Source organism: Brachionichthys hirsutus, unplaced genomic scaffold (assembly GCF_040956055.1).
Source record: "Brachionichthys hirsutus isolate HB-005 unplaced genomic scaffold, CSIRO-AGI_Bhir_v1 contig_505, whole genome shotgun sequence".
Taxonomy (NCBI): domain Eukaryota; kingdom Metazoa; phylum Chordata; class Actinopteri; order Lophiiformes; family Brachionichthyidae; genus Brachionichthys; species Brachionichthys hirsutus.
This window is the reverse complement of record NW_027181086.1, coordinates 6722-15764: the sequence shown is the minus strand read 5'-3', so window position 1 is coordinate 15764 and position 9043 is coordinate 6722. Positions and strand designations below refer to the sequence as shown.

The 9043-nt window shown below is 47.3% G+C and overlaps 1 pseudogene; it reads left to right on the top strand.

Moving 5' to 3' along the window:
- Positions 1–254: 254 nt before the first annotated feature.
- LOC137917253 (polypeptide N-acetylgalactosaminyltransferase 12-like) lies at positions 255–2436 on the top strand (annotated as a pseudogene).
- The last annotated feature ends 6607 nt before the right edge of the window (positions 2437–9043 follow it).

The window sequence follows — 9043 nt, the reverse complement described above, 5'->3', positions numbered from 1 at the left end:
CTTCACCTGTAGGTCAAATATTGGCGCCGAACGTAAAGCTTCTGGCACCGAGGCTCTTAGTAGTGTCAAGGTGGGCCGGGTGGGGGTTTATATCTACCCCCCCCCCACAGCATCATGGGGCAGTTTGGACAATCAGGCCAAAACTATCCTAATAGAATTTGAACATTCCTTCTCTCCGATAGCTGGGGGGGGGGGGGGGTCGCCTCATTAAATCATGTCTGAGAGGCTAATCCGCTCCTCATGCCGGCGCCTTCTAGATCTGGCAGTGCGGGGGCACCCTGGAGGTCCACCCGTGCTCCCACGTGGGTCACGTGTTTCCCAAAAAGGCCCCGTATTCACGGAGCAAGGCCCTGGCCAACTGCGTGAGAACGGCAGAGGTCTGGTTGGACGAATTCAAAGACAAGTACTACCACCGGAACCCTCACGCTCGACTGGTGAGCCTCCACCCACGCGTGTGTGTGTGTGTGTGCGTGTTGGTGTGCGTGCGCACGATGACATCACCTCGGGTGTCGGCTGACACATGAGCCGCAGACACCCGAGGTGAATACTGTAGGCGTTCTGGTGTGTGGTTACCATCTTTCCGTATCGCTCGGAGCCGGCGGGTGTCACGCCCACCTGTTCTTTACAGGGCTCTGCCTTTGTGTGTGTGTGTGTGTGTCCGTCCGGCCCTGTGTGTGTGTGTGTGTGTGTGTGTGTGCGCGACGGTGCAGCTAAAGAGCAGCAGCAGCCCCGTAACACAGATCAGGTGGCACTCACAGGACGCGGTCGCCATGCCGACGCCTGCTTGGGACGACGCATCCAATACACCAACGCCTCCGGGGAAACGCCGCCGCCTCTTAGGGTTCCAGATACCCGAACGACGCCAACGTGCCACCCCCCCCCCCCCCCACCTGTGCTCGCGTTGTGACATCGTTACAAGAGTAGTGATGTCACTGTGTGTGTGTGTGTGTGTGTGTGTGTGCGTGTTTATGTCAGTGCATGAGCTCTCTTTACGATTGGTGTAAATGTGTAGTTGAATCTATAGATGGCGCTGTTGTCAACCGTTGAAACGGCGCTGTGCCACGATGCTGCTGCGTCGACGGCATTGGAGGCAAGAGGCCTTTAACTGTCACACACACGCACACACACACACACGCACACACAGGTGTGCCGCTCCTGAGCGTCTTGCTTTGACTCGGGGCTGCTGGACCAGAATCGTGAGCCGGAATAACGGCGGCGGGATCGATCTTTGCTTCCGATAGGAAGCCTACGGAGACGTGACGGCGCGGAAGACGCTTAAAGAGAAGCTGGGCTGTGAGAACTTCAGGTGGTACCTGGATAACGTCTACCCCGAAATCCACATCCCTGAGGATAAGCCCGGCAGGTTCGGAATGGTGAGAAGACATCCGAGCGCGTGAAACGAATGAGAGACCCGTCAGACGTGCGACGTGTGACGTTACTGCTATTTATTTTAACGTTTAAGCTAAAGAGCCGGGGAAAGACCGGCTACTGCTTCGACTACAACCCCGGCGATGACGCTGTTGTGGTGGGCCAAAGGGTCATCCTCTACCTGTGTCACGGCATGGGTCAGAATCAGGTGAGCGGCTCCAGCCTTGCACGCCATAGGCCACAAAATGTTTGTCTATTGTTTCTAATGTGGGCAATGGCGTAGTAGCTTAGCATTGCTATTCCAGATGCCGTCTCTGCAGGACGTGGAGCCTGTGTGGGCCGGCCTTCTGACGCTCTGCATGTTGCCTGGAGTTCAGTTTCATTCCTCGTCTGCACACACGGCAGCTTTACGTGTGTGTGTGTGTGTTTATGCAAAACACCCACGCGCGGATTGTAATTTGCACTCTTGCCGCATGGCGTTTCTTCCCACACCTCTGTTCGTTTTGGAAACATTCGAATTCCCTTTTTGCATTCGTTTCATGAGAAAGCTGTACGTCTGAAGCCCCCCCCCCCCGCCGTGCGTTCTCTCCTGCAGTTCTTTGAACACACCATGGCTGGCGAGATCAGCTACAACACCAGGGACCCGGCGGGATGCGTGGCGGGCGACAACGTCAGCACCTACCTGACCGTCCACTTGTGCAGGGCAAGAGGGCGGCCCGTACCCGAAGACCAGCGATTTGTTTTCAGAGAGGTAAAGAGCCGCCGCCGTCTCCTGTTTGACGTCTCTGTCCTTTTAAGTCCGGTTCAGTGGAGAGAGAGAGAGAGAGCAGAAACCACTTCACCGTTGTAGAGTTTAACCAGCATGCAACCAACCGTTGTGTTTTAGTGTTTATAATTCTGCTTTAATATTCCTATTCTCCATTCTTTGAGGACGGGACTTTGTACCATGTGATGAGTCAGAAGTGCGTCCAAGCGGTGGACAAGACCGACAACGGGACGCCGGCCCCCTCCCTCCAGCCCTGCTCCGACAGCCTCCATCAAAAGTGGTTCTTTGAGGAGAGATTGTAATTTTGTAACATCCGGAGGGGGGGGGGAGGAGCCAAAGGGGAGAAAGCTCCTTCCAAACCTTTTTTTTTTTTTGCACTCTGCCTTTGTGCCAGCTGGATTTATGGGACCCGTGAAGTTGTGCTGATTATGATACGGATGATTATACTGTGATTATTACACCGGAATGTTTTTTTCCGTAGACCCTCCTGCTGCAGGAAGACAGAAGCCTGATAAGGCTGCATGTTTTTTTTTAAAGTTTTTTCCTGCTAACATTCCACCCGTTCCGCTAGTCTGCAGCTTTTTTCTTGTTTTTTTTTACGAATGAGATCAGTTTAGCTCAATTTCTAAAAGCACGGCGACACATAAACAGTCCGAATGAAAACGGCTGCTCACGATGAACCAGGCAGGATGCCACAGGGATTCAGTCTTCTTTTATACCGTCTATTGCTTCCTCGCCTCTAGAGGGCGCTACTGTACATCAGTGCAGCTTCTTTCTTTCACCAGCTTGATGTTTGTGAAGTGAAAGTGGGACAAGTCCTTTATATTATTTTGCTTTCAGGACATTTTGAATGCCTGCTGCTCTTGCACACCAGCGGCTTAGCAAAAGCCTTAAATCACAGGCATTATGCGAGTGCCGAGTACCTTTAGAGTTTAATCGCCTAACTACCAATAACGGGAGGAACTTGCTTTTTTTTTTTGCAATGCAAATTTCACAGAGGGCCAAAAAAAAAAGAAACTACATTTGTTGTGATATTTTTTAACCGTTGTTTTTCAAGGAAGCTCGCTCCTCCGTTGTCGTGACGCGCAACATCGTTTTTAAATGTATTTTTGAAGAAGACACAGGAAGTCGATTATTTCAGCCTCTCACTACTTGTGCATTTCAACTTAAATCAAACAAGTAGGATTTTCTTTCTCACAGCACAAACCCATGAACAAATTGTACAACGTACTTTTTTCCACGTGGAGCCCCGTAGAAAGATAAGAGAGGAGGGTATTCCCCCGAGTGTGCATGCATTACTCTGGTGGCCTCTACCGATTTGTGCACGCTTGCCTCTGTTTCCATCCGTCAGCATCCCTGTTCGGAGCTGTGGTCACTCCCATGGGCAATGGGGGGGGTAGGGGTAGACAGTTTTCAGCATCTCCAGAGTGCTGAGATGCCCGATGCCGTTATTTACGGTCCTCTCCTGAGCCGTTATCGCCAATCCTCTCCATCACAGCGTCGGGGGAACTTATCCTTTGGTGCCCCCCCCCCCCCCCCCCCCACCACCCCCCCTTAGATTAGCACCTGTTGCTCTAATGGTTGAGGTTTGATTTACGGCAGCAAGGCCTCCAGAGCGGGGAGGAAGGAGAGCAAATCAAATCCTCTGTGCCGTCTTCCTACAGGAGCAGAATCCCAGCTCCTCCTGTAGGTGATGTAGTATGGGAGGTTGTATTACAGCAACACGGGAACATGGTGGATGTGTTTAATGCTACGCTCACACATGTATATATATATTAAAAGGGCATCTTAATCCAGATTAAATGAGGATAAAGTTCCCACCATTCTGAGGCATCTGCTGGAATGATTGACGATCGATAAAATGGACCACAGGAGGCAGATTTTCCTGGATTGTGTGCGTTTCTCTCCAACATTCAGAATAGAACCCCATATGCTTAAATTTGAAGTTTTAGCTGCTTCATAAAGAGATTCCCATTTCTGAGTTAAGACAGAAGATTTTTTTTCGGTTAAACTGCCCTTTTTGTAAGATGCTTGTGCTTCATGGAAGCACGTTTGCGTCTTCATTCGGAGAGTAGCAGAAATGCTACGCGTCATTATAAAAGGGCTTCTTTATTGTTCACGGTGGCCAACTGTTTCTCATGGCCCAGCCTACCCAGTGAAGCCCGTTTGATGCTGCATTCTAAAGGGAGCGCAGGAGCATCCGGACATCTCCCGTTCGGAAGGGCAGACGGTTCCGTCCCGAGACGTTTTAGCTCAAGTGGCTAACAGTGCTAATGCTGTGTGTACTTCATTGATGCTGCCAGTGACACCAGTGGCCTTATGATGATGTTGGGAATGTAAAGAATAACATTTATGTTACTGTTTTGTATTGTTGGATCTTTAGAAATGGATCAGATCTGATCTCAATGTAACCCTTGAACTGTTGTCATTTGAAAATCAAAGTAAACTCAAACATGTTGCCTTTGTGTATTTGCCTGCTTTACTTGCATTTTTATTCTTCTTCTTCAGGTTTAAGTTTATGTCTTCGGAATGGACATTGATTTGCTTTCTCTCCACCGCTGTGTCGCCAGTAAACGAAATCGGCTATCACCGACATTTGACTGTGACGGAGACGTGAATCAAGATGCTCGGGGGGGTGGGGGGTGGTATGGAGGAGAAGGGAAATGAGAACTGAATAGGGGGGCGGGAGTTTTCCAACCGTAGCTAATTGGTTTGATCACTGCCTTAAGTGAGATGGTTCAGCGTTTTGCCTGTGTCAAGTCGGCCCGTTACCCCTGGCGATGATGCTCTGGCCCGCAGTCTCTCCATTGTGCATCAGCATCCCCTGCTTTTTATTTCATGGCATCCTGAGTGTGCGTGGGCCAAATCTGTGTGACAACAACCTTGTAGATAAAAGATAAAAACACTATTTATTATAATAAGCAGTAAAAAAATGGCTTATCTTTGCATCGGAAAGTATAATATTCTGTTAAACTGCCTGACGCTGCTGAAAACCAAAGCATGGATGAATTGTACTCTGCATGAGACAAACTGGCTCCTCTGGTTTCACACAGAATGATGCGAAACGTGCCAGAAATCATCGCGTTCTGACAAATCCCTGCCGAGATGACGCTTGTCTGCTTCTTGGGGGGGGGGGGGGGGGGGGGGAGGAGAAGTGCTTGCAGAAGGCTGTGATGCTGCTCTCTCTTAATTTTTTGCTTGATTCCATGTGAGATGTAGAGTACGGTAAACAACTCCCCCCCCCCCCCCCCCAAAAAAAAGAAAGCTAAAATAAATGCCCTGAAATTTAGCAAATGCACAGAACCGCTGAAGGTTGTTGCGATCAATCGATAGACGAAGCTTTTTGATCCGGCACATGCGGGACGGCATTTTCCCCGCATCCCGTATGTGTCCTTAATGATGGTGCAAAACAAGGCTCCCCACGGTGCGAGTCTTTGGAGATGCTCAGGCTTCAGTTGTCAGGGAGCGAGAGGAACCAAGGCAGGAGCAGCGCACAGAAAACACACACACGCACACACACACGCACACGCACGTCGACAGGATGCAGCTTCCACGCTGCATGTCTGTTTCATTTATGTAATCCCCAATCCCCAGCGAAGCTCAGCGCGGTGGCTGCTGGCTGCATACATTAGATGACACACTTTTACTTCAGACGGAGCAGTAAACATGCGAGGCCTAGATACAGAGACAGCAGCGCGTTCAGCCTGCACTGCCGCTGCCTGGCATCTGTTAGGGCAGGCCATACAATGCTGGAAGAAACGGCGGGGGGAATGGAACCAGTTCTTCTGCAGTGATATTCCAAGTATCTTTTTTTTTTTTACATTTGTTCTCACAAATGTGTCGTAAATATTTTTGTACACCTCTTCATTGCCTCTGGGTTTCTGGAAGTTGTTGGTGTCTCAAAGCAAAATATTGCTCATGTCTTGGAACACTCGTATGTCGAGGTATTACTTGTATATACCTTCTGAATCCAAGTTTTTGTCCAACTGAAAACTTTTCTTTTAGACTCATTATTAAACCCACTTCATTCACAAATTTGTCCAATAAAAAGTGCAAAAATCTTCTCGAGTGTGATAAAAATAAATCCTCAGTTGACTTGCTCTAGTCAACGTTTTGATCTGCTGCTCGCGCCCGTCTGTTTCCTTCCTCCATCCTCCCCCACAGGTAAAGGAAATGACTGAACCATGGAAAGAAGCGCATGTGTCATGGATTGGGATACAATTAGAAATTGCGATTACACCGTGTACCTTCTAATTTTGTGCACATTTATATACACACCTCACTGGTTCGCTTTTCAGATTCTGATATTGTCGGTTGTACCAAATCCTTCACGCTTTAGTTCTTCGCACGCCAGATTGTGATGTTGAAACCTAAGAGCCCGTCATATTTGGCAGGAATGATGTACTTTGCCAGAGAGAAGTCAAGATGGCCAGACTGTGATTCTTCACAGCCTCCCTACACGAATGTGGAGGACCAAAATCTGGCCACAATTAAAAATAAATATAAAAGAAAAGAAAGAATATATCGATAAATAAACGAAAAACAGTTTATATAAATACGAAAACTATATAACCAGATTCAAAAATTAAAAATATATGTGGAAATAAATATGAAAAAAAATGTATAAAGATACTTAAATATCAATAAATAAAAAAGGCTCTCTGCTCTTAGGGGAACCGTTAAACCCAAGACACACTTAAGATCGGCCCCTCATTTGAATAATTTTTTTTGCTGCATTTCTTGACTGCAGCATGGAAAAAATAAACATAAGAGCAGAATATCTCTTTCATGTGTTCCTACGAGATAAAATGCTTCCACAGGCGATTAACCATTTCACCCCACTCCTGTTCATTTCACTTCATCAGATTACGTGATTGCTCGCTAAATGGACTGCTACTTTCCCTCAGGGGGAAAAACACTTTGTGCATTTTCTCAGGACAGAATGAGAAGTTGTGTTTTTAAGCCTTCGATCATTAGCGCTATTGTGCTATTCAGTCTACTGCACCTCAGGCCTTGAAATGTTATCGATTCTTTCCATCCCATATATCGTATTCACGTCAAACATGGCATCCTGGAGCTGTTCTAAAGTTTTCCCTGCTGTGAATCGTGAAATCTGGAAAGTAATGTCAAATAATTATGTAGACTGAATTAAAGCAGGAACAGAAAACAAAACAAAGAAATAAAGAAGGGGCTGAAACCACCAAGGCAATCAGACTCCCCAGGAGTGCCAGCATTTCCCTTTATGAATGCTAACGCTCCCCGGCAGTCATGAGACCTGACTAACTTGTGTTGTTTACAAGTGGCTGCAATCTCACTGTGGCTGTTTTCTCCTCGTATTCCCAGGAGATGAAATACATTCCACGCCTTGACACGCTCCTCATTTGGAGTGCCAAAGACATTGACATGGGTTTTCACAGAGTAAGATTAAATTAAATTCCGCCTCGTCTTCTGACAGGCTTATTCACTTAAGGAGAGGTTAGTGATGCGGATCAAACGAACAGATCCCTTGCTGTTTGGGGCGTGGTCATGTGTGAATGAAATGCCACATCACTTTGCAGAGGCAGTTTCAGCTTCTGTAGGTTCATCTGCGAGGGTCTCCCAGACTTACAATATACAGATGAGCATGCTTAGATCTGTATACCAAGACACACGCAGACGCTAGCAGCTTGCAGTGTGCTTCAGACGGAATATCAGGGCTCGTTTGGAAGGGCCTGAAGAGGACAACGATTCCTGGATCACCTGGATGGGTCTGGAAGGGCGGAGTGCATTCAGGAAGTATAAAATGTTCACCTGTAGAACTTCACGGCCTTTCGCCCCCCCCCAGCCATTTCCCGTGCTCATCTTGACTGCTTTGCGTTGTGGGCTTTGCGAGAGCCATGTACTCGGATGTGTTCTTCGACCCAGCGTGTACGATGATGTCCTTTACGGACGCCAGGACGGAGACAGGATGTTTGATCTTAGCGTCTTGCATTTCCTGGATTTGACCCACTGCAACAGGATCTTTATCATCCGACGGACTTCACAAACCCAGGTTTCACCAAAGGAGCTCAGGCTGGTAACTTATGACCTCAATTGACCTAATTTAACTGTTCACCTTCACATATTTGTTGTATTGTATGCTTTCACCTTTTGTTTGTTTGGTTTGCTGATAAAGCTCTGTTGCATATGATACTGGTTTGCTGGTGACATCTGAATTGTGACATATTTAAAGGTGTGTGTGTGGGGGGGGGGGGGGTGGGCAGAATATCACCACGGTAACAGCTGTAGTTGTCTTTGGCCTTAAACATCAGTTAGCCACTGTAGCATGCTGGAGCTGGTCTGGAGGGAGTCTTGCTAAGTGTCCCATTAAACTGAGACTAGGTTGGGATTGGAAGCAAAGAATTCAGAAGGCACATGTTTGCATTTTTCTGTTCAGCTGGGAAAATGCATGTCGAAAGATTAATTTTCTTGACATTTCTTTTAGAATAAATGCTAATAGAGGCAGAGGAACTTCTATTTATACCACCGCCGTTCCACACTGGGTGCTGATGGGCTGTCGGCATGCTAGCTGTTCTTTTTTTGTTTCCATTCTAGTCGATTGCTAAAATGTTGGCAATTTTCAGTACACTTCACCTGATCGTGAATTAACAACTGCAATCTACTGGAAGCATCTGTTGGCACAGAAGCAGCAGAGAAGAAATAGGACGTTGTCAGATTCCTTTGAAGCTCAAGCTAATGCTCTTTTAAGAGAGAGGCAGCACTTATTCTGAAGCAGTCTCCAAGTCTGGGAGGAAAAAAAAACAAAACTATCTTTGCCTCTGCATAATTTATGACCTATGTGATGATGATGATGATGTGCTAGGCCAGAAAGACAACCAACTACCCTGGCAATGGAAATTTAACTTGGATTGATGCAGTAAATGTAGTTTT